General features: G+C 38.0%; 1 long non-coding RNA gene across 1 annotated transcript in view; it reads right to left on the reverse strand.

Moving 5' to 3' along the window:
* Window positions 1-27,152, reverse strand: part of LOC124526593 (uncharacterized) — a 310,386-nt gene that overhangs the window by 278,252 nt on the left and 4,982 nt on the right. Inside the window, exon 2 of the long non-coding RNA XR_006965700.1 lies at window positions 10,591-10,743. This is a non-coding gene — a long non-coding RNA (uncharacterized LOC124526593). The remainder of the gene's footprint in view (window positions 1-10,590; window positions 10,744-27,152) is intronic.

Below are 27,152 nucleotides of genomic sequence, written 5' to 3' on the forward strand. Positions count from 1 at the left end.
ACCTTAAGAATCTAGTCCCCAATCCTGGAAAGCTGCATTCCTTATTTATTAAATCCTATAATAAATAAGAAATTGCACTGACCATATTCAGGCAACAGTTTAAGGAACAATGTTAAGTCATTTGCATAACATGAAACCAAAAGAACCGTGCTTTCACATTGCAAAACATGTATGTGGTCAATGAGTCTTGTTTCTCCGTGGGTTACCAGGCATTCTAAAATACAAACTAATTTGGATGTAAATTTTAAAAAATAAAAAAATAAAAATAAAAAAAAAATAGAGTCATGAGATGCAGAATGGGGACTATGTCCAGTATGAGCTCCAAAGATAAAGCATTCAGGTTCTACACTCACATGAACCTTCCTGGCAGCAGTCACTGGTCTAGGGAACATTAGCCAAATAGCTTTTGTTACCTCCTCACCCATATGTTCAACCTTCTCAACATACCTCTCCTTTCCCCTAACCTCTAGCCTGTCCTGTTCTTCCTCCTGGCAGGTCTAACAAAACATATTTAGAATCTCCAGGAATCTGGAGAGGGGAGAAGGTGTCCTGGGGTTGGTATTCAATAAGCAGGAAGTTCAAGTGATCTCAGGGTATTCTACGCATATAAAGGGCTGTAAAAGTAGAAAAGTAAGAATGACAGGAATTTCCCAAGAACTATAGATTACCATGACAAAGTACAAAGACAGCAATACTTCTTTTTAAATTAGGGAACTTATTTTTTTTTTAATTTAAGTTTTAGGTCATTAACATACAGCGTAAAACTGGTTTCAGGAGTACAATTCAGTGATTCATCACTTACATAAATTACCCAATGCTCATCACAGCAAGTGCCTTCTTTAATACCCATCACCCATCTAGCCCATCTCTAAATTAGGAAACTTAAAACAAGCAAAAGACTAAAGTGCCAAACAAAAAAACAAGATTAAGTGAGTGCCACACATATAAAAAAGCCAAATTAGCCAATTACTGTCCCGGTAGAACTCACAGAAAAGCATCCAGATCCGTGAAACGATAGGACAGGTCAGCGGATCTACAGTAAAACCTTGGATGGCAAGTAAGTTGTTCTGCGAAGTGTTCCGTAAGACAAACATTTCTAATTTTTTTTTAACATTTATTTCTTTTTTAGAGCAGAGACAGAAAGACCACGAGCCAGGGAAGGTTAGAGACAGAGGAAGACACAGAATTCGAAGCAGGCTCCAGATTCTGAGCTGTCAGCACAGAGCCTGACTCAGGGCTCAAACCCACAAACCGTGAGATCATGACCTGAGCTGAAGTCGGACACTTAACTGACTGAGCCACCCAGGTGCCCCACGAGCAAACATTTCTAATAAATTTTAACTTGATTAACAAGTGATGTCTTGCAGTATGAGTAGTATATGATGCCAAACATCACATGATCACAACTGAGCCAATGGTTGTCTCTCTCGTTGCGGGACTGTGGGTGATCATCTCCCATTTCCAGGATGCTCAGTCTCAGGCTGCGGCATTTAGCAGAAATCAGTGACTTCAGAACACTGGAAGGTGCCCACGCTGGCACTGGTGTATTTTTTGTCACCTCAAAGCACCTTTGGACCTTTGCTTTTCCATACAAGAGTAAGCTTATGAATGTTTTGCTTCATTCTAGGTCAGGCTGCCTGCAGATATAGACCCTTTTCTCTGCTGCCTTATTGCCAGTTACGTTAAATACAGTATGTGACAAGAATTTATTAATACTGTACTGTATTCAACATCCTTGCAAGCAAATACAATGGCTCCCATGCAGAAAAAGATTCCATTGAGCCAACAGACAGAAGTGATTCCATTAGTGATAGTAAAAGTCATCCTACACAGTAACCCTCCTCTCTCTTGTCTCCCTCACACCAGGCACAAAGGTTTTCAAAGGTTATTTTTCCTTATATTTTGCATTTTATTTATTATTTTGTAATATATTACATTATTGTAATCATTTTTATATGAATATTTTTGGGTTGTGGAATGAATCATGTGAGTTTGCATTATTTCTTTTTTTTTTAATTTTTTAATGTTTATTTATTAGGAGGACACAGAGAGACAGAGCGCAAGTGGGGGAGGGGCAGAGTGAGAGGGAGACACAGAATCTGAAGCAGGCTCCAGGCTCCGAGCTGTCAGCACAGAACCCTACATGGGGCTCGAACCCACGAAGTGCAGTATCATGACCTAGGCTTAAGTCGGATGCTTAACCAACTGAGCTACCCAGGCGCCCCTCCATTATTTCTTAAGGGGAAATTCATTTTGATATACAAGTGTAATTCCAATCAAAGCACCAACAAGGTTCTTCATGGAATATTATAGACTATTCTAAAATGTTTGTAGGAGTACAGTGATCCATGAATAGCTAAGGATCTTATAAAGAAGAAGAATGAAGTTAAGGAATCATCCCAGATATGTAAAGTTATAAAGCTATAATAACAAAAATGTGTCTTACCACTGCTATAGGGATGACAAATAGACCAATAAAATAGAATAAAGAGCTCATAAATCCCCAGTATATATGGAAACAATATCTAATAATGATAGCCAATATTAAAGTATAATTTACCTAATATCATGATGCTTAAGAGTATGAACTCTGGAGCCAAAATGCTTGCATTCAAATCTCAGTTCTACCACTTACTATTGTGTCACAGTTTACTCATCTATGAAATGGGATGATAATTTATATCTCAGAGATATAAATACCTCCTGGCATTGATACCCTCGTATAGTGACTTCCCCCATGAAATCATGGCTAGGCCTGTGTAACCAATAAAATACTGAGAAAGTGATGATGTGTGCCTTTCAATGTTAGGCATACTAAACATTGTAGCTTATGTCTTGACCTCCTGGATCACCATCTCTGGAGGTAGCCAACTAACAAATTGTAAGACCACTCAAGTAGCCCTGAGGAGAGGGCCAGCAGAGATGAACAGAAGTCCCTATCCAACAGCCAGCAAAACTTGTCAGACAAGCGAGTTAACCAACTTGAAAGCAGAATCCCCAATGTCCAATCTTGGCTTCGGATAACTATAGCAATAATGTCAGCAAAGGTCTGAACGAGCTGCTGGTGCACTGCAGGCACTGAATAAATTAGAAATTCCATTAGTATTATCATTATACAATACTACAGATCCAGCAGAAAGTCATGGTACAGGGAGTTCTATTCTCTGCCCACAAAGATAGTGTCTGAATTATCTTTGCATTCCCCAGGCCCAGTAAAGGCTCAATAAAATAGTTTATAGGATGCCAACTATGGGCCAAGCACTGCTGTAGGCAATGAATGAATGAATAAATGCCTAGAAACCACTGCAGCTGTTGCATTGCAGCACTGCATAGCACAGCAAATAAGATCTGTACGTAGAAAAAAACAGAAACTCAGGGACTAGGCAAATGATCTTTCAGTCCAAATTCCCCTTCCTTCAGAGAGTCTAACTCACCTAGTCTGGCTAAGCAACTTATTATATTTACAACCACTGAAATACTCGTGGGGAAGAAACATCACAGGAAAAAGATGAGAGTAGCAAAAAACTTAAATAATCAAATCTTAGCATAGTCCTTGTATATTCCATCCAACTTTCAAGTGATTTCTACAGGTTGATTGAAGTTATATTGGATTTTAAAACAAACGGGAATTTATAGATCTCTCCCCTCTGTCACTGATACATTATATATTTAAATGATATGTGTGTCAGTTCCCTTAATTTAATCTGTCCATCTTAGGACAAAAGAAAAGTTGTTTCCTTAAACAACTCAGAAAATGTTTGGGGAGTGCTATTTGACAGTGGATGTATTTGAAATTACACACATAGTTTTCACCTCATATGCAGATAAACTTCTACTTTAGGCAGTCCTCACATTGCATGGCTCCAAGACACACAACATGTATTTACCACAGTTTAGTTAAATAATGTTAATCTCTCAACAATGTGCTTCAGATCTCACATGCAGTATGTTCACTGTGAGTATAGCAATTGCATGAAGTACAAACTTCACCGCTAGCTCTTCAGTCCGCGAATCACTACACAGAAACCAAGACACATCAGGATCAATGACCACCCCGTCATTTCTTTCACGGTCTGTCAGTTGTCCACTGAGCCTCATCTGTCATGTAGTTCACACACAGACAGTAGAGCGTGTGGTTGTGTTGCCTCCTTTCAACAAGTGATAAGGCCACATACCACTTTTACAAAAATGGTACAATCAAAAGAATGGACAAAGATGAAAATGCAGCAAATGCCAAAAAGTGAAGTACAACTGTTATTGATTAGAAAATGCTCATCAAGATAGAATAAGATCTAGGCCTGCAAGAAGGTCACAGTATAACCCATATTAGAAAAAGTCCAGTGAATATAAGAAAGAGGGTAAAACCAATTCACTATCTTTTTAGTTAAATTGAATTAGGAACAGAAAGCCCCTTTGGTTGAAATAAGGCCTTTGCCTTTTGTTTGGATTGAAGATGGTAATCAAACACAAATCTCAATCAGTTTCACTAGCCCTCAAGCCAAAGCAGTGAAGTCGGTTGCCACGTTGAAAGAAAACTATAATTGGTACTAAAGACTGGAAAAGGACCTTCCACTGCCAATACAGGCTGATTTTACTGTTTCATAAGTCAGCATGAATTGATGAATGTTATCTGGTGAAGCGGTAACTCAGTTAAGATGCTTTTGTGAAATTTACACCCAGATTCCAAGGAGATATGGAAGAAATAGCTGACCATGGGAATGTTGTCACTGCCACCGTACAAGAGACTAGCTATGCAGCCAGAAAACTTAATGAAGGAGAATTTATCAATATAAATGAGGGAAGTGGTTGAGATGAAAAGGATGAAGACGTCCCAGAGGAAGTGACGCCAGCAGAAATCTTCACATTAAAAGAACTCTCAGAAATATTTTACAATGTTGAAAGTACGAGGGATAAAATGTTGGAAATTGATCCAAACTTTAAAAAGGAGTAGGACAGTTTTTCAAGGCATAAAACAGATGCTCACTCCGTGTCTTATGTTATATGATGAGAAAACAAGGAATTATACAAACAATGCTTAATAAGTTATTTACAAAGAAATAAAAAGTATAATTCTCAATACTTCTAATGTTCTAAGGTTGCAGTGTATTAAGTGAATATTAGACCTATTAAATTTTTCCTTTCCCTATACATTTATAGTGGAACTGTAAGAGAATCTTTAATGTTTGGACCAAAAACAAAATCATGCAACTTTCCCCATTGGTTATTAAAATCACTTATTATGGTTTCAGCTTGTACAGTCATTTTACTATCCTGAACTACTCTGCAAAGTGAGGACTGCCTGCATTTTTAAAGTAGTCATGATGGAAGAGGAAAGAATAAATGTGTAAGACATGACTGATCTGTTATATTTCAGTGGTTAACAGTATAGCTCAAAACAAATAGTAATCATCTTGGCTAGCTAGACTTTGGATCCCAGAATTTCAGGACACAACAGAAAAACTACTGCCTTTTCCCAAGTATGAGAGAAAATTTGCTTTTGTTGTAGACCCAAAGCAGAAACGCACGAGACTAAGATTTAAGGAGTCCAGGTTCAAAACTGGGCTCTACTACAAACTCCCTGTGTGACTCAGGGCAAATCCTGCTATTCATTCTACAAACATTTATTGCCAGACCCCTGCTATGTGTTGAGGATGTAAAATTGAATACTGTATAGAATCTGGCCTCAAAGACCTCACAGCCTATTAAGAAAGAAAACCCAAGTGGTTATAGTACAGTTTTCATCAATAAATCAGATCTAATAATGCTTACCTCCCAGGGCTCCTGGGAAGATAAAATGAAACTATATGAGAAAGCATTTTGCTATCAGGAATTATGAGTACTAGCTAGTACTAATATAATTGTACCACTAAACAAAAACTATACTGGATTACTCTTATCCAGTGGATCTCACAGTGTGGTCTCCAAACAAGCAGCATTAGCATCACCTGGAAACATACTCAAAACGCATATTATCTGTCCCCACCCCAATCTAGTGAATCAGAAACTCAGGAGGCTGCAGCCCAAAAATCTGTTTTAACAAAACCCTCCAGATGATTCTAATGCAGTTGAAGTTTGAGAACCACTGCTGAGAATCATCTATATAAGATTAAAATACAGGTAACACTGATTTTAGTAGGCACAAGACATTAACTTCCCTATAATCAATAAGGAAATTAAAGCAGAATATAACTAAGTTTTCTGGTTGGCCAGGATAATTAGCAAAATTCCCAAGGCACCATTAATCATCACGTTTGTATTTAGGCCACAGTCATCCTGCTTCTCAAGTCTTTCCACTAAGATCAGAATCAAAATAGAGCCATACCCATAGTAATTGCACTGATGGTGTGAGTTATGTCTTGGGTCTAAGTTTTAAATAGACAACACAGATCAGAGAAATCCAAATAAGCTTTTTGCTCAAAAAAAGCAAGTAGAAGACTCTATTACATTAATGAGATGGTCATGACTAACCCAATTTGAGAATTCACCTTGGAAAATTCCTTCAGAATCCATAGCACATTCAGGTCAATATCTTCAATGTTAATAAAGGTTTATTCTTTGATGATGAAAGTCATGTTTGGCCCTTCCAGGAGTCATTTGGGATAGTGAATTAGAAGAGCTCCCAAACATGGTAGCTCCCAAAATTTCACCATATTTTGAAAAATTTCCCTAGTTCCAGTGGTTCCATAAAATATGTATCTCCATGTATTGTTAAAAATGGACAGCCATCTCATTTTCACATGTTCATTGATTATCACCTAGAGGATAAGGCAGGTAGTACAGATGTTTGTGACAAAGCCACCCAGAACCTACAGAGCCTAGCATAGATGGAGCACTCAAAAAACATTTGTTGACTGAATGAATCCCCAAGGTTGGACAACACGAATAATAATGGATACAATTTTTTACTACCCACCATCTATCATAACCAATCTTCACAACAGCTCTGTGAAATGAGCATTATGATTTCCACCATTCAGATGAAGACGCTGAAGATTATGTAAGTTTAAAAGAAGAGTCAGAATCATTCATTTAGTGAGTGACAAATTAAAAATCTGAACAGAGGTTCTTCTGACACAAGTCTTTTCAAAGAGACTATTGCTAAAGTGATAGGACACTGTCACCTTCTTTATCCACTAAAGACTGTACATTATATGTACCATATGAATTCTTTAACAAGCCAAAAATCTTTAACAAACCAAAAATTTTGGTGTTTAACAAACAAAAATTCTTTAACACTTCAAGTTAATCTCATAGAATACCTGCTATTAGTTTAAATGATTACCCAGAAATCTGGCAGCTTCCTTTCCCTTTTGAGCCCTTTATCTTTGTAATTTTGGCTGAGGTATTCATTGCTTTGTTAACAGGATTTGCCCTTGTTATTGATTAGTTTATTTAGAATAGCAGGATTCCTGGAATACGTGAAGGCTTTTTGCCATGGAAAATTACCTGGCCCAGGATCATATATTGGTTCCTTTATTTTATTTTTAACAGAACCACAGGTGCTAATTAGGTGTTCTTTCAAGCTGGCAGAATAAGATTCTGAGGCCCCAAACTGCTGTCAGTCTCATCATCATTAGCCCTGAAGTGCTCCTCTATGAGGAACTTTTCACACTTGACATGTCCCTGCTCTTTGCAAATTATTTTAAACGACTTCTTAATTAGAAGTACTACTTGCCCAGTGTTAATGAAGCAGGCAGGAGCTGCCTAGTGGTCAGGAAATAGAGACAGTTCTGATTCCCCTTGTTCTTCTTTGAAGACCCCCATTTCTAACTGAAATTAGAAATTAACTGTGTCTTGTCTTTAATCAGTGTTGTCTTCTTTACAATAAAATGTGAATTCTTTATCTCTGGGTTGCAGATTTTTGCAGGCATCATAAAACTCAAATCTAGTTAACCTTATTTTCATGTTTTCCCACTTCTACCATGACCTCTGAAATACATAAAGAAGAGATTATTTGTTTCAGAAAGAATTATCTACTTAGTCTATGTCTCTAACCCAGGTAGTCATTCCTGGATGTTTTGCAAAGGTATTGAGCAGCCTGTCAAAGGAAGTGTTCTCTCATTAGGAAGACCTGCCAGAGAGAACTCGACAAGAAAGCACTGTCAAATTCAAAGAATTATTTTTGCCCACACCAGTTAGGAAAACATGTTACAATGTCTGCCTGGGTTAAGACTTTTTGTTTTGTTTTGTCTTGATTCCCACTGATTATTCACAATTTTGTTTAATAAATTACTTAAGTAAAAAGAGATGGCTCATGCCTCAATTTTATTTTATTTTATTTTAAAAACATTTCCGTGGTTATAAAACCATGTGACAGGGAAAATCGTAACAAACATTTTCTTGGTTATAAAACCACAGGACAGGGAAAATCAGATTGGGATATACATATGTGAAAATTTTATTATATGAGAACTACTAACAGGTCCCTGGCAGCCCATTCTCACAACTCTGGACCAAGGCTTATTCAGATCTGAGGGGGTACATCAGCCTTACTTTGAAATTGAGTCTAGATATGTCTGGAATCAAGCCATGCTGAATTCTTCCCTCCTCTTGCCATAGTTCCCATGCCCCTATCTTAGCTGATATTGCCTACCAAGCTGGCCTGCACATCCCTTTGAGGACATCTTCACATTTACCTCCTCTTTTCATGGAACCCAACCCCACCACATCAGAGTGCTTTGTTCGTGGCAAACAGATAATTAATAAATGCTTAAAGAACAAATTGAATATGTAAAGGTAAATTATACTAAAAATTGATTACTAAATCCAAGTGTCTCCCCTCTGACCTTCAACAATAATAGTAACATGCATTCAGCATTACTACATTCCAGGCACTCTGCTCATTGCTCTGCATGCATTACCTTACGTATTTATTGTAACAACACCATGAAAAATGTATTATACCACCTCTGCTTTAGAGACACGGAAAAGAGGCTTCCATTGGAAGATAGCTTGCCTCACATCACATGGAAAGAATGGACAGAGCCAGGCTTCTAGAATGAAATCACCAGACCATGCTCCCTTAACCAGCATTAGATGATACAACATAGCTCCTCTGGCTGTACCCTCTGCCTGGAGCTAAACTTCATCCAAAAGCACACCCAGCAAAAATTCAACAGATTAATAACTAAGCTCCAAATCTGCTGAGCTTCTAAAAACTTATGAGAAAACATCTTATTAACTGGTAGCTTCTGGGTACTTATCTGTTTCACCCATAGCCATGTAGCCTTCAAGGCAGTGAGTGTCTCCCAAAGGGTGTCCCAGGGTCATCTGTATTAGACTCCTGTAGGTACTTGTTGAATATGCAGATTACTAAACCTCAACCCAGACCTCACAGGTAAACACCCTTATAATGGGTCCCAGGAGTATGTAATTTTTAATAAGTTTCTTAGAGAACAGATTCTTGGGCACACTAAAGTCTCAGAATTATTAGTCTAGGGCCTCAAAGCCGAGGTTTCTCTTAAATATAGTCATTCTGTCCCTTTGTTTTAAGTGCAGGTGGTTAGGCATGGATCACATCTCCAATATTGCTTTCCCCATCCACACTTTGAGCAAGTTTGGCTTGCTGCAATTATATTCAAGTCCTTATTTTATAAGTGAGGAAACAAAAGTTGAGAGCCATTAAATGATTTCCCCAAAATCAGATTTGAAGGCAAGCTTCCTGATTCTCAATCTTGTCTTTCTCTCAAGCTTAATTAGAATCATTAGAAGTAAATAGTGCACTACTGTTAGATAGCCCTTTGCAAAAGGAATGAAGAGATTTGTAATAGACCAGCTGATCAGACAGGACAGGTCCTAAGAAATAAAGGGGAAAAAAATCACTGACCTAAATTTAAAAAGATGTGCAATAATTCTGTAATATTTTCCACTCTCTTCCCATAAATTTACTAAAACAATAAAAGGTAGAATTATATCACCTTTTATTGAAAAGCCCTATATTTATGATTTTATGGTGCAGTATAGAGACAGTACAAGTTATTTCAGGGTTTCTTTTGTTTTAATAACAACACATAAAAATTCTTGATGATATTGTGTTTTTGTTTTTGTTTGTAAGAAAGAGCCCTCTACAAGTAACCCTTAATGTGTACTACCACTCAAGTCATGCTTTTCACTCAGATTCACCTTTACTGATGAAATATTAGGTTTTAACTTTCTAAATGTCTTTAAATCTTTTTATTCGCAGTATAGGGAAAAAAGTCTTAAAATAGTTAACTATGAAGAAAGAAGACTTCCAATAATAATTTTTTTCTCTCATTTCACAAATTATCTAGAAATTATATTCATTGCAGTAATAGAGTTGCTCTTCTCTGTCAAATTCAGAACAAAGCTAGCAAATTGAATCCTCAGAAAAAATAAACATGTTTTAAAATATCCACATATACTTAAATACACAAAAACTAAACAATATAACTACAATACTACTCCCATTCCTAGTCTATGACTTGAATCCATGGTCAGTCTGTAACAGGTAGTTTAAGGAAGAGACAAAAGTTCCCAGATACCCTGAGATCTTTCATCTTTGCTTATACAGTGATGTTTAATGTTTTTACAATGAAAGCCTTACCAGAGGTGCCAATTCCAAAAATTTACCTTTTGCCTGGGAAGCTTCCTTGTGAGCCAAGCTCAGATAGTCAAGTATCTCTTTTTGAAAAGCAGAGAGCGAACACTGACTGCTATCCCAAAGGTTGATGAGTGAGGTCACCAGCAAATTCACAGGGAGTTTCAGGGCACCAGGCACCTTCACTGGGGAAACAATGAGATGACCAGTTAGATCTTTATAAGAGACTAAAAACCTTCCATGAAGACTCAATTCCAGATAGCAACAACCCCTCAGGTAGTGTAAGACCTATAGTATTCTGTAGCTGGGAAGTTCTTAGCCTACAGAAATGGAAAACTGGTTTTGTCCTCTAATCTTTGTTTGAAAAGACGTGAGCATGGAGAAGAGGGTACACAGAGAGCACAGAAGACTAGTGATATGGTCCAAGGTTACTAAAACTTAATAAATAGTTCTTACTTCTCAAGTCTTATAGGATGGTAGCAAACCAAACTGAAAGAGTCTTGAGATATCACACAAGAATATGTAAAGGAAAGTCAAAGTCTATATACTCTTTTGTCTTGCAAAATCTCAGAAAAAAAAATGTTAGTTTCAGTAACAATCACTGAAGCCAAAATATAAGCAAATTAATCCTCAGATGTTTGAAATTGACTTTTGTCACCTCCAATGATCTGGTTAAGCTTGACCTCTTGAGAGGTCAAAATAAATGGACTCAAAAGAAAAATGAAAATTTCTTTGCATCACAAGGGGAAAATCTTGTATTGACCACATGCCCACAAAGACCATGGCCTTCCAATGAAAAGTAGTAGTCAACCAGGCATCCAAATGTCTGTCTGTGCCTATGTATGTGTCTATGTCTCTCTATATCTATATTGACATCTATATGTCCTGACAGTGGGCAGGCTTTGGAAGAGAAAATAGGATGGCAAGATAGGGTGCTTAAATCAAGAAGATCACAAAGACAAAGTGCTACAACAAGAAATATCAGGACAGCAGGGGCTCTGGGCACGGTAAAAGATGTTGATAGAAAGGGCAGAAACACAAAACTTAGCACAAATACTCCAGCCTCCCAGAGTTAAAATTCTCTAAAATTCACATATTAAAAAAAGAGAGAGAGAACTCACATATAGACTGAAAGCATAGCTGTATAAAGCATTCAACTACTAGACTGGTCACTGTTTCCATTTCCATGGACACAGTTATGGGATGACTCCAACTTTGCTACCTGGCCATCCATCCCAGAAATACACATTTGTATACACAAAACACATTGCCTCCAAAAGGCAAACATTAAACTCACAGTCAAATGTGATTCTCCTTTTTCCTACTGTTACCAAAACAAAAAAACAAACAACAACAAAAAAAAAAAAAACAGCAAATCTCACAATAATCCCTTTTATGACTGATTTCCTTATCTGTACAAGTGGAAATTATTACTCTTCTCTCATCTATCCCACTGGGTTGCTTTTCACATGAAGTTACATCTCATAAAGGAAAGCACTTTATAAGGCATAAAGCACAGATACATAGGAAATGTTGTTATTGGTACTGATGAACATTTACACAAGACACTCAGGCAAGACCAAACAAGAGATGCTTCAGTGAATGGAAGCATATGATAGTAGAGAACTGAGAGTAGTAGCTGGAACAATTAGTCTCTGTCCCAACTCAGGTTTTGTTTTTGCTCACTGCCTGCACAATCTATTGTCTATTCAACCACTCCTTCGGGGGAGCAGCTTTGCACCAAGTTGATGATGTGTCACAATAAATTTAATTTTTTTCTTAACCAGTGTGCTCACAAAGCATAGGTCTTTAAAGAATCAGAATTAAATTGTGAATTGGCCCATGGGCTGAACACATAAACATTTTCAATACCCAAGAATGATTTCAATTTTCTATTGCCTTCCAAAAATTGCATAGCAGTGTGAGGCTATAGATTATTAGGCTATGACGCACCGTATTTTTTAATTAAAATTAAATTCCAATGATCTGTCAGGCAATCCAAGTGAAATGCACAGTGTAATAAATTCCAGAACTTATTCTCTCTCTCTGTCCATTAGAAAATTGCACTAAAATCCTACACAATACAGTCCTAGAGCTATGCAGAAATGCTTTTTAAAGCCTGCTTTCAAACCATCTTCATTCAAATAAGGACAAACATATACAAATATTTATGCATTTTTCACATTAACTCATGGAAGAAGAGTACAAAGCATCTTTGGGATTCTTTGGGAATGTTTTGTGCTAATGAACATAATTCGGACACTAATGGTCCAATTTGGTCAGCATTGTTTTTTTCACCAGCAGCGGTGAAGCTGCAGAACCAGTTTGCTATGGTAGAAAAGAAGAGGCCTAGACGTCAGGGAACTGCTTTCTAGCCTGTGTGCTACCAACTTCTATATAACCTTGGCTAACTTCCATAGCTTCTCTGGAACCTAAACTCTTCACAAACATGATACAGGTAGACTCCCTGATATGAAAAGGCCCTATCATAGTCCCTAATTTACCTCCAAAAACTGTTCTTCCCTTTTTTCCATAATAATAAAACCTCCTAGCTTTACCTAGTCTCTTGACTGTTCACAATAAAACTCCACTTTCCATCTCCCTTCACAACTAGGCATGGCTATATGGGTACGTTCAAATCAGTGGCACAGGAGTAAAAGTGATTGTGCCCTTAAAGGGAAGCAGCATGCCCTCCCTCCCCTCTTCCATTCCCCTGCCCCACTCCATGGGTGGAAGCAGACATGGTCATGAGTCCTTTTGGGCCACACAGACTAAGACAACATACCCTACTGATGGCACAGCAACTTGATAGAAAGAGCCTGAGTCCCCAACACCATGGAGCTGCCATGCAGACCCTGGCATGCAAATCTGCACTATGACAAAAGGGAGAAATAAACCTTAAGTCATTATTGTTTGGGATGTTTTGGAATTGCTGAACTTAACTATTATGGGTTTTTTTGTTTGTTTTCTGTTTGGAAGGCAATATGATGGGGTGAAATATGAGATTTTGAAAACTATAGATATGAGTTCAATCCTGACTCTACTTCATAACTATGGGCAAATTTCTAAAAACCTCTGAGCCTCTGTTTTCTCATCTCTAGACAATGTAAAGAAACTGAGCCCACTGGACTGCCTAGTAGTTGGTAACTGATCAGTAAATGGTAATGTGATAAGTTTCTATTAACTGGTATAAAATGATAATTGTTCTGAGAACCACCTTGGGAGCATTCGGTTTTGTTGTCTAGGGATAATTTATAGCTCTCCAGATACCAAACTATAGCCACATAATAAGCAGCACATTTAATCGGCTTAACATTCTGAGACCCCTGAGCATGTTTTAATTACAAATCCCATTGCCCTAATCTTATGATCAGAGAAAAGTGTTGTGGTCCAGTATGGAATGGGAGAGCAAAGTCCTCTCTAAGTCCTAGGGTCCTTGTCAGCTCAGAGCATTCTGAGTGGCCATCAAGTCGCATATCTCTTGTGATTATGTAAAGAGGCTAGGTATTTTTGCAAAAATGGGTATTTGAATAATATAATTTGATGAACAACATCATGACAGATAAATAAATATTTTCTTCCTTTGTGGAGAGTTTTTTTTTAATATCAATCCTGAAATAGTGTATTAAACAAAAAGTTGAAGCCATCTCACTTTTCCATATGCCATTCTCTATTGTCACAAACTCAGCCAAGTCAGGTGGTAAGAAGGGTAATGTAAACCTTCCCTCAGGGGAATGTGTCTTTCATCCCCCACAGACAAATTTTAAAGCCAATTTGCTGAACACCACAGAGATTTTTTTCACCTTCCCCAAGAAATTCCAGACATTGGCTTAGAATTAAATTACAGAACTGGTCACCTTTACCTGGGAAGAAAACTTTTACATTTGTTCCGAAATGCTTTCCTTCCCTGGTAGGAATAGAGGTCTATCATCATTACCAGCCTTCATCAAGAAGAGTCATGGCACAAAAACATTTCCCCAGAAAGTCTCCAACTATACATCTCTTCTATATTATGACTTGTGTTGAAAATATGTAATCCTTTTTCATTTTAAAATAAATACCTGCCTTACCCTTCAGAGGATTGATAGCGAGCTTTGAATTACACTTCAAACAGAAAAAAATTAATGGATAAATGTTAAAATCATTAAATAGATTTTACCTAGGAAATAAAAAGAAAATGACTCATCCCAGGCCATTGTTATATGATGTATCATTTTTTTTGTAGTTTTTTCCTTCAACTAGCATGCATAAGTCTTTTCAGTCTACCTGCTTGTCATCTTTATGTCAAAAGATTTCTCACATCATATTCTTTTTACCACTCAAAACACTTCACTTTAAAATTTTATCACAGGATTTTCTAAGTTTTTTTTAGGTTATGTCACATAGCACAAAATAGAAAAAGCTCCTATTTTTAAAAAGTCGGCTTTAAAAAGAAGAAAAAAAGATTTAACTGACTATCCAGAGTGTATTTTCTGAATTGAATGTATAATCATTCTTCTTAAAATTTCTCATATAGTTCTAAAGCTTGATAGACATTTTGCCTCATTAAAGTTAATGTGACATAACTATAAAAACAAAGAGAAGAAAATGGCATATGAGGGCTTCTTTTTCAGTCCTAAATCCTTTCCCTGAGGCTCTCTTGCTTTGTTCCAGGAGAATTTCTGCTGGAAGAATCCATTTATACTGGAGTTAAAGTTCATTCGCTTTGACACACCTGTGCCATTGCAGAAAGGATTCTTGCCTTCACAGTTTCATCCTGCTCTCTGAATGCTCTTTACTTCCCACTATTGCTTTTGTTTTTACAACTTCAATAAAGAGTTAAATGCATTTCACATGTCACCAAAAATCCTCTACAGACTTTTCTGGTCCTTGTGTAGGTCCTCCTGCCTGTCCAAAAACACTCCATAATCAGATGGGGAAGAGCAGGATGACCAGGTTACCTGCTTGTCTCTCTGGAGCTAGCAGGGATGGGAGTCAACACAGATATGGCTTCCTAGAACCCACGCTACAGTCTGGGGAAGGGGGATAAGAAAAGAGAAAGTAAAGCATCCGATACAGGTTTTAGTCTCATGATCTGCAATAACTAGAAATTAGCTATGGACACAAGATTTGCATCTCATCTTACAAAACTTGACAGGAAAAGAATCCTTTGTCTCTTTCATCTGTGAGGATTCCTTCCCAGATCTTTTACTATGGGAGGATTTTCTCCTTCAAATCACACATACTTTATCATATCCCTGAATGCTTTCTCTGGAGCTCAATGTTCAGTAGAAATGGAATGGGTAATAAAGTTTACATTTAAAGCCTTTTTTTTTTTTTAATTTTTTTTTTCAACGTTTATTTTTTTTGGGACAGAGAGAGACAGAGCATGAACGGGGGAGGGGCAGAGAGAGAGGGAGACACAGAATCGGAAACAGGCTCCAGGCTCTGAGCCATCAGCCCAGAGCCCGACGCGGGGCTCGAACTCACGGACTGCGAGATCGTGACCTGGCTGAAGTCGGACGCTCAACCGACTGCGCCACCCAGGCGCCCCATAAAGTTTACATTTAAAAGCACTTATCTCAGATTGAAAACAGAATTGTTTTTCTGAATGTAAATAACTAAAATGTGTGTATGTGTGCATCTATGCATACGTGTATGTGTACACCCGTGTGTGTGTGTGTGTGTGTGTGTGTGTGTGTGTGTTAGCAAATTTCTCTGACAGAGTTGGTATTAAATCACTATATCACATTTCTGTATCTTATAGTTTTGTCAGGTTAAAGGTGGAGCAGATTATATACCCAGCTCAGTTGAAATCATCAAGCACTTGAAAACTCATTTTTTTAAAAAATGTCATTTAACTACTACTTGAGTCTAAAGAGGCAAAAACAGTGATGTGCAAGACTTGGTTGTCTGAGAAAGTTACTAATGAGTTAGTATGTCTGTTTAATTCTCAACAACTGACTTGAATCTGACCACAGCACCCCAGGGGCAGAGCCTAGAACTGTAATTAAGGTATATAGATGGTCCAGCTCAGTGCAGTTATACTAACAGGTCTGTACTAATTCTAGGCTTTGGATGTTCATTACTTCATTCACAACCAGTGATTTATTTTATTTATTCCAGTTTATATGACCTGAACATGAGGAAACTAAAAATAATGGAGAATAAGGGAGGAACTCTAATGTGTTTTCAATGTCTGGTACATATACTTCACTTTTGTTAATCCATAATACTTCTATTAACCCAATTTCACAAATAAGGAAATTGAGGTTCGACGAGGCTATGTAACCAACCAAGACTGCATAATTAGTAAGTGGCAGGGTAAAGATGAGAACACAGATCTGCCTCATACTAAATCTCATGCCCTTTCATGATACTGGGTTCTTCCCAGAAGGTTGCCTTTGTATTTGACTGCTATCTAACTTAAGACATAACACCAACTGTCCTAACTGGCTCTGCACACAAGTAAGTGATGAGCATCCTCAATGTCCTCCACTAAAACCTTGAAGTAAGCTTAGCTTTTCCATAAGAATCACAAAATTCACTTTATGGATCTGACAAATGGGTTAAGTTACAGGGCACAGTCTCTCTATGAAATGACCTAGGATGAGAAAAAAAGCAACCTGAAAAACTATCAACCCATACTATGATGTACTGGCTACTAGACAGTCGAGAATGCAGTCCCAAAGACCTGGATGAGGACCTTAATGGGCTACCACTTCTTTCTAGTATCATTCAAAACAGTATCTACATTGAAAAGTTCATACTTGTCAGATCAAAACATTTTGAGCCAGCACGACATTTGATAGGTAAGAAACTATTAGGTAAACAATATAATTCATATTTTGTTAACACCTTACCAAAAATGGCTCTTCTTTCTTTTTCCTCACCTCTAAAAGATTCTAGAAATATCTTAATATTTACAATATTTATTCAGTGTTTGCCAAATAGAAAGGAATTCGCCTGAAGAGACAGGTCCTTCTTGATTATTTCCCCCAAACCCATAGTATCTATGTTTTTACAACATGTTCAGAATGGACATACCATTCATGGCAGTATGTAAGAACTCAAGAAAGACTGACCCAGGGGCAGCATCACATTTCAAGGAATTACAGAATCCTACTTTACTCTCTGCACCCATTCTTCAAAACTGATTCCTATCCATACCACTCACTCAACTTTCCAATTAACACCCTATTTATGTTTCAGATTCTATCAAAAACTAATAAAGTGTCAATAAAACCCAACCTTCAGCAATTTGGGCTACCTCATCATTAGAAGATAAATATTAAACCACTTGTTTCTGATTCCTTAACTGGGAGCTCTGTACTCATTAAAATGTATACAAACAAGCAGGAATTATATAATTATTAGGTTTACCCTAATAATAACCTGAACTATTTCAGTGTCAAACAATAGCCATTCAGTTAGGATGAAATGGTAGCTGGGAATATCTTTTCAAATCATCTTTGATAGCTACATGAAGCAGGGACAACTGGGATCAGTGGATTATTTATTTCATATGGTCAGCTAGCTGATTAACAGTGACATTTTTATCTCATCTCCAGCTTGTTTTCTCTTGCTTCTTTATTTCTTAGATGTCTGTTCTTCTTCAAATTTTGATATAAGGTATGTAAACATCATAAATGCTAGCCTAAGGAAAACATTAGGAAAATAAATGGACTACGACCATAAAAAATTTTTATTGTATATTTCAAAGCCAAATTTAATCAACTTTGGCGTAATCTCTAATTTGGGAGTATGATACTCATTTACTTATCTAGGCTATTTTTTATCCGGCAAACAAATATCTCTTTTCTATGCTAGGTATGGGTAAAGAAGAAGGTTGAATCGTACACAATCCTTACTCTCAGAAAATTCCCAGTCTAATGGAGGAAACAGAAAGGATATCAGTTATTTATTTCCACAAAATAGCCTTCTGACATCTAACCACAAAACCCAGTTGCATAAAGCAATAAGCATGCATTTATTAAAATGACAAGTCTGTGGGTCAGTGATACAGTCTAGACTGTAAATAATACAGTTACTCTGTACTCAGCTAGGCTTGCTCACATGTCGGGAGGTCAACTGGCTGTTGGCTGATCTAGACTGTCTTTGGCTGTTAGAATTGGGACAAATTGGTACACTCCACATGTATATCATCCTCCAAGAAGCTAACCCAGCATATTCTCAAGGCAATGAAAGAAGTAGGAAAGTACAACCAGAAATACTCAAGTACTTTTTCTAGACTCTGTGTCATGACTGATAACATTCCCTTGGCCAAAGCAAGTCACACAGCCAAACTCAGAATCAAAGAGCAAGGACATAAATTCTGCCTCTTGTTCAGAAGACCCTTAAAGTCACATGCCAAAGGGCACAGATATGGGGAAAGGTAAAGAATCAACACCATCATTACAATGCACTGAAGAAGAATGAACAAACAAGAAGATATCCTCTTATTCCAAATCAAGGGGATGAGTATTACAATGGAGGTAGAAAATAATACTATATATGGGAGCTCAGTGGAAGGTCTAAATATCTCTTTCCAGAAAACCAACAAAGTTTTAACTAAAGAAGTGATAGTCAAACTGGCTTTTAAAGGCTGACTATCTAAGAAGGCAGAAAGAAGGGCCATTTCTGAAAGAAAACACACATATAAGTCACAGGGATATGATTAAATATAGTGTGCTGGGATAGAACTAAGAACAAAAATTAGAAACAGTGTGGGTAATTTAAGTAGAACCAGAGAGAGAGCTTTGGTATGTAATGTACCATTCCGTTTCACCCAGTTTACTTGGTTGTAAACCTCTGAGGGACAAAAGTTACATCTTCTGTCATCTCTGTACTATCCATAGTGCCTTACACATAGAGAGTAGTCAATAAATGTTAGCTAGACTGATTTCTACATTACTAGTGGAAAAAAATCATAAACTGACCGTATCATGGAGATGAAGTGGTAATGAACAAACACATCTTGACAAGCAAGTACAAATCTCGAAGTCACCTTGTTCCATATCAAGTTCAAAACTTTCAAATCTTACCTACTAAAATCCTTAAGCAGATTTTTGGACTTCATTAATTTGAACTTTATTAAAAGGACATGAAAATTGGATTTTTGTGCTTTACTGCTCCTTGGGAATTTAGTAGTTAAGAATTGGGTTATATCCAAATTGGGGGTATCTCCATGATATCAACTTTGGCTATTTGGGCTTATTTCACAACCTCCAATGTTGGACAATATGAGAGAATGCAATTTAAGAAGAGATATAATACAGGAAGTAGATTTTAGGCTAAGGTACTATTCTAAATCTTTTCAAAGGCCATCTAAGAACCAAAACTAAACTTCCCATCAGTGGTCCCAGGAAGATACCCAGAATGAAATGAATAGTAACACTGAGTGAGTTGCATCACAAAGACTACAGGAGAGCTTCCCTGCTATGCTGATGATCTCTTCTTCAGAGAGGGATAAACACACTGCCATTTTATCATGAACTTAGAGATTAAGCCCACAGGTTAGGAGGGAAAAATGGAGAATGTTTAGGTAGAGACCTTTAGTCCCCTTACTTCAAAAATTCCATGAGGTTACTTCCACTGATATAACACTCCAGGTCTCCCTTCATGTTGCTCCTTACTGATTTTTCCCAATGAAACGAGAAATAACTTACCTGCTTAGTAGGTGCTACACATCTTATCATATAGAGCTAATCAATTTAAAAGCTACTAGTTTGGGCTCAAAAGGCAAGATAAGTTGGACAATAATGATTCTAAGGGTGTCTATTCTGCCACCCCAAACTTCATAGAGTATTTAAACATCTAGACTTAGAAAGAGTGCTGTTAGCAAGTCCATTTGTCCAAGTTCTCCAATCAACTTTATCAATAATAAAGCTACTATGTTGATCACCAGCTAACCTAGTATCTGATTTTCAGTTGGTTCCAAAGATATAAAGGGAAGAAGGGGGTATTACTTTTTGTTCTTCCAACTCTAAAAGCATATGTTCTGTCTTATCTACCTTATTGTTCCCCACAGTGCTAGAATGGTGTCACACATAGTGGATGCCCAAAAAAATTGTTCAGTTGATGACAACAGGAATTTAACATCAAAGTACAATCCATTCTTTGATGTAAGATCTCTTGGGTTCCTTTTAAGAAAGGTAGAGTTCCTCTTAGTGTCACTGGTCAACATTTTTCTTCCCTACATATTGGTTCAATTTCTCAAGGGCTAATGGTACATGCAACTCCTTTACCTATCCATGGGACACTCTGTAACATGGTGACCACAAAGACTTAGTCAAGGCTTTGTCACTTGTTGTAATAAAAAGGTCTTTATGAAAAAACTGCTAGAATTGACTCCCGAATTCAGCAAAGTTGCAGGATATAAAATCAATGCACAGAAATCGGTTGCATTTCTATACACCAACAATGAAGCGACAGAAAGAGAAATCAAGGAATTGATCCCATTTACAGTTGCACCAAAAACCATAAAATACCTAGGAATATATCTAACCAAAGAGGTGAAAAATCTATACAATGAAAACTATACACTAAAAGAAATTGAAGATGACACAAAGAAATGGAAAAAGATTCCATGCTCCTGGATAGGAAGAACAAATATTGTTAAAATGCCAATACTACCCAAAGCAATCTACATATTCAACACAATCCCTGTCAAAGTAATACCAGCATTCTTTACAGAGCTAGAACAAATCATCCTAAAATTTTTATGGAACCAGAAAAGACCCTGAATAGTCAAAGCAATCTTGAAAAAGAAAACCAAAGCAGGAGGCATCACAATCTCAGACTTCAAGCTATACTACAAAGCTGTAATCATCAAGACAGTATGGTACTAGCACAAGAACAGACACTCAGATCAATGGAACAGAATAGAGAACCCAGAAATGGACCCACAAGTGTATGGCCAACTAATCTTTGACAAAGCAGGAAAGAATATCCAATGCAATAAAGACAGTCTCTTCAGCAAGTGGTGCTGGGAAAACTGGCCAGCGACATGCACAAGAATGAACTTGGACCACTTTCTTACACCACACACAAAAATAAACTCTAAGACAGGAAGCCATCAAAACCCTCAAGGAGAAAGCAGGCAAATACCTCTTTGATCTTGCCCGCAGCAACTTCTTACTCAACATGTCTCCAGAGGCAAGAGAAACAAAAGCAAAAATGAACTACTGGGACCTCATCAAAATAAAAAGCTTCTGCACAGTGAAGGAGACAATCAGCAAAACTGAAAGGCAACCGACAGAATGGGAGAAGATATTTGCAAATGACATATCAGATAAAGGGTTAGTAGCCAAAATCTACAAAGAACTTATCAAACTCAATACCCAAAAACCAAATAATCCACTGAAGAAATGAGCAAAAGACATGAATTGACACTTCTCCAAGGAAGACATCCAGATGGCCAACCAACATATGAAAAAATGCTCCACATCACTCATCATCAGGGAAATACAAACCAAAACCACAATGAGATACCACCTCACACCTATCAGAATGGCTAACATTAACAACTCAAGCAACAACAGATGTTGGCGAGGATACGGAGAAAGAGGATCTCTTTTGCGTTGTTGGTGGGAATGCAGACTGGTGCAGCCACTCTGGAAAACAGTATGGAGGTTCCTCAAAAAACTAAAACTAGAACTACCCTACAACCCAGCAATTGCACTACTAGGCATTTATCCACGGGATACAGGTGTGCTGTTTCGAAGGGACACATGCACCCTCATGTTTATAGCAGCACTATCAACAATAGCCAAAGTGTGGAAAGAGCCCAAATGTCCATCGATGGATGAATGGCTAAAGAAGATGTGGTATATATATACAATGGAGTATTACTCAGCAATCAAAAATAATGAAATCTTGCATTTGCAACTATGTGGATGGAGCTGGAGGGTATTATGCTAAGTGAAATTAGTCAGTCAGAGAAAGACAAAAGTCATATGACTTCACTCATATGAGGACTTTAAGAGACAAAACAGATGAACATAAGGGAAGGGAAACAAAAATAATATAAAAACAGGGAGGGGGACAAAACAGAAGAGACTCATATATGGAGAACAAACTGAGGGTTGCTGGAGGGGTTGTGGGAGGGGGGATGGGCTAAATGGGCAAGGGACCTTAAGAAATCTACTCCTGAAATCATTGTTTTACTATATGCTAACTAATTTGGATGTAAATTTTAAAAAAATAAAAAATTAAATTAAAAAAACAAGATATTTATGGATTTAAAATACCACCATTTGAAAAAATAAATAAATAATATACCACCATCTGTGCTCAATACAGGAATTTCACAGAAACAACCAGAGCCAGTTTCAATAAAACACTAAACCTTTATCACTCTGTTGTCTCTAGTAGCTCATTGAAAGCTTCCCAAATGCTACTCTTTTTTTCCAAAAAAGAAAAGAAAAGAAAAGAAAAGAAAAGAAAAGAAAAGAAAAGAAAAGAAAAGAATAGAAAAGAAAGGAAAGGAAAGGAAAGGAAAGGAGGAAGGAAGGAAGGAAGGAAGGAAGGAAGGAAGGAAGGAAGGAAAGGAGGGAGGAATAAAAGAAAGGAAAAGAAAAAGAAAGAGAAAGGAAGAAAGAAAGAAAGAAAGAAAGAAAGAAAGAAAGAAAAAGATATTGCATGCCTGTAATTTTTCCAATTCTCTGTAGAATTTCAGGTAGTTTTCAATTATTGAAATAACCTCTGAATAACCGAAAAGTTCTCAAGTCTTTGCCAAGAGAAAATGTAGTATGTTGCAAAGAGCTCTTTGCAATAAAGTTTAAGTCCAGCTCCATATAAAATAGAGATTTATCAAAGCCAGGTGACAGATTGGATAAAATAGTAAAAAGGAAACTATTGAAGTAATTTGAGCAAGAGGATAAGCGGAAGGGCAGGTAGACATATAAGCATGATACCCATGTCTTACCTTCAAAGTATGGACTGAAGCTTGGCCCTCGCTGAGAAATGCTGCATGAGAAGGGTATGTTCTGTGTGGCCCATTCACTGCTACTAGCCCAGTGTACAGCTTGGTAAATTAACCCACAACACATACATTGGAGTTAACAGAACTATAAATATTAGGAAAATGCCCCAAACTGCTTCTTATTAGTCCAAGCAAGTCTATAGGTCTGATAACTGTACATATAAAAAACTTTAAAGCCAATCAGTAAAGGGATGCCTGGATGGCTCAGTCAGTTAAGGATCTGACTCTTGATTTCAGTTCAGTCATGATCTCACTGTTGTTTATGGGATGGAGCCCTGCATCAGGCCCTGCACTGACAGTGTGGAGCCTGCTTGGGATTCTCTCTCCCTCTCTCTCTGCCCCTCCCCACTAGTGCACACATTCTCTCTCTCTCTCCCTCTCTCTCTCAAAATAAATAAATACATTTTAAAAAGCCAATTAATTAATTGGTATTGGGTAACTGCTGGGTGTTATGAATTCTGTCACGAAGATGAAGGAGACAACCTGCCCTCAAGTTGCATATAGTCAAGTGGTGAGATAGACACATGTTTGAAGCAAGTTCAAGACCACATACAAATTTCTCTGAAATACCCAGATCCTATATTGAAGGTATCCTTTCATGTTTTACCTGCATAGGACCCATATTTCTCAATCGAACATTCTCAGGAAAATGTCAGAGTCATTTAAAAGTGTTCCCCCTTTGAAGTACCTCAAGCAGGAACCACAAAAATTTTTGTGGTTGTAGAGCTGAAAGTAATCAGTTATAGATACGTAGAATGTTTGAGCTGGAAGGAACTTCAGAGAAATGCTTACCCAAGCTTTTTCTTCTTTCCAATTAAGAAACAAAGAGCTTGAGAAATAAAGTGACTTGCCCAAGGTCACACACCAATTTGTGAAACTAAAGCTATAGTCATCTGTCCACAGATCTAGGGAAATTGACAGCTTACTCAGCTTACTATGAGTCAATCAACAGACTAAAAGAATATTTTCTTTGAATTCTTATTATACCCTTCAGGGTATACATATGCCACTTATAAATTATGTGGCCTTGGAAAAAGTGAACTAACCTTTCTGAAACCAGTGTCCTCATCTATAATATAGAGATTATAATAATGCCTATTACAAGGTGTGGAAACAGGTTCAGAGAGGTTAGTTCACTTTTCCAAGGTCACACAGCTTGTGAGTGGCATAGCCAGGACGGGAACCCAAGTCTTTCCAACTTTTCACATCACCAGGCAACCCGCTGTCTGCAATGCAGTAAGGTGACTCGACAGTATGCAGTTTTATCTCCAGGCAGGATTCCAATATACATCTATTTCCTCTCCCTGGCATCTGAAAGGACAAACAATTCTCAAAATTTAAATCGAATCATAAAAGCTACTTTTCCTACCCATGGGACCAAGAAGCCAGATTTCCTTTCAGGTGTCTCATTTGATCTTCTTAAAAGGTTCTTTCCTTCAGACCATTAAAACAAGTGCTGTGTATAAGGCCAGAGCACTCAAAGGCTGCAGCAGCAAAATGATCAAGCAGAGTATCTTTGTAAACACTGCACTTCGATTTACTTCACAAGGGGTATAAAAGGGAGGCTTTCATGCCAAGAGCCTGTGATAAAACAATGGAAAACCACAGTCATGATCTGCAGTGGTGAATCAAAACGTCCAGAGCGTGGACCTGACTGGGCCTCGGCACTGCAGCGGCAACACAGCATCTCTGTCTGGGCCGTCATGCCAGCCATTCACGAACGCGCTTGTTTCTTGTGGGAGAATAAGGCCGCAGGCCTGCCAATGACAAATGGGACCCCCAGGGTCTTCTGAGAGGTGGGACAGTGGGCTGCTCCAGAACAGGGATCTAGGAGTCAGAATAAATTGGATTCAAATTTCAGCTCTTTTTCTTATCAGGGAGCCTTGTGGCCCAATTGCATAACCTGATCTTCAAATTCTGTCTGCAAAATTGACATAATGACATTTACTTCATACGGTTATTGTAAGAATGACATGCAATTGCACACAACTATATATGTGTGTAAAGCACCTTAGCACAGAGCCTTGAACTTGGAAGAGAAGCTAGGGAGTAAGAAGTCCTTCCTAGCCAGCTTATTTCTTTTTCATTCACCCTCATAAACAATATTATGGAATTCCTGAATCATCATCTATGAATAATCATAATAACTTATTGAAACTATTGTTCACAAGGCCCTTTCCTATGCATTATAACATAAAACATAATAGACACTCTTCCAATGACCTTGTAAGGTGGGCAGGGCAACTATGGCAGCACCCCACGTGTCAGGGAAGAGAGGCCTTTGGATGGACAGCAAACAGCTTGCCTGAAGTCACAGAAGTATAGGTGACACACCAGGATTTGACCCCAGATCTTTCGTCTCCTAGTTTGGTGCTCTCTTCTCTGAAGTGTCCCAGTGTGGCATGTGCTGGGATAAAGCCCAAACCAACACTCCATTTTACTATGTAAATCAATCAAAAATTATCTCCCTTAGCCTGCTGATCTGAAAAGACCACACTTCCTCTTCAGGGTGTCCTATTGTCACAGCCGTTGTTAGTAAAGCAAGGAGCTGTGTAGTTGTCTCTGGTTTATAAATAATTATCAGCTTACTGTAAAAATTTTCCAGTTGCTGAGGAGTACCACAGACTTCCTCACAGACCCCCCCTCAGCAGTGTTGTCCTGTGGTGTTATTGTTGATTATTGTTAGTAACAAACTTGATCTGTCATGTGCTACCTCATCAATGGTGGGAGACTCCCTCGTGATATGGGAGGGTCCTGATGCGGGAGACAATGTGTTTGGGCTCCAGAGCTGGTTCTGTCTTGAACCAGCCTTATGGCCTTCACCAGGTCACTTCATCCTCCCTGTCTCCACTTCCCCTATCTCCCACATGAGGAAGTTGCAGGTGATCTCTGTGGTTGCTCTCAAATTCAACATCCTTAGATCACAACTACGTTTTAGAGATCCTGTGACATGTCCCCTTGAAGGGTGATGACTCTGATAAAGCACAGAAGCTACAAACACAAAGACTATTTTTCGCTCACATTTAAAGCACTGTATTTTATTGCAACATGCTATGTTGTAGCATCGGCCCCATGTGGTAGAGGAAAAAAAAGGTGGATTTAGAGTGAAACATCCTGGGTCTCAGGCCTCAGTTTGTATTTACCGGCTGTGTGGCTCTGGAAAAGTCACTTGACTTCTCTGAGTTTCTCTTTGTTCAATCTTCAGATGGGGCTAATGCCCTCCTGGCTGTTTATGAGTCATGGTTGCATCAAACACATGAATGCCCTTGGTAAATTGCTGTACGGTATACATATATTAGCAGTACGTATGGGTTCCATAAATTTGGATGTAATAAATGCCCCCATTCCTTTAGGTTCCTAAATCAGATTTAATCTCTAGTCTCTGACCTGCAAAGCAGAGAGGAAACTTGATGACTGCAGTCATCACTGGAGCTCTATCACTTCCACACTACCTTCCAGAACCCTACGAAAACATCAAGGGTCACAGAGGGTTTGGAATATTCATAGAGGGGATTATTGGACACCACAAGTTACTTCTGAAATGACCATGCCCCAGTCCTACATGGTCTCCAGAGGGCAGGCAGACCCTCCTCTCCTTACAAGTTCAGGTATGAGGTGCCCATGGGCCTA

This window comes from Lynx rufus, unplaced genomic scaffold (assembly GCF_022079265.1).
Source record: "Lynx rufus isolate CCGP_SWC_20201006 ecotype Redwood Valley unplaced genomic scaffold, mLynRuf1.p SCAF_5, whole genome shotgun sequence".
Taxonomy (NCBI): domain Eukaryota; kingdom Metazoa; phylum Chordata; class Mammalia; order Carnivora; family Felidae; genus Lynx; species Lynx rufus.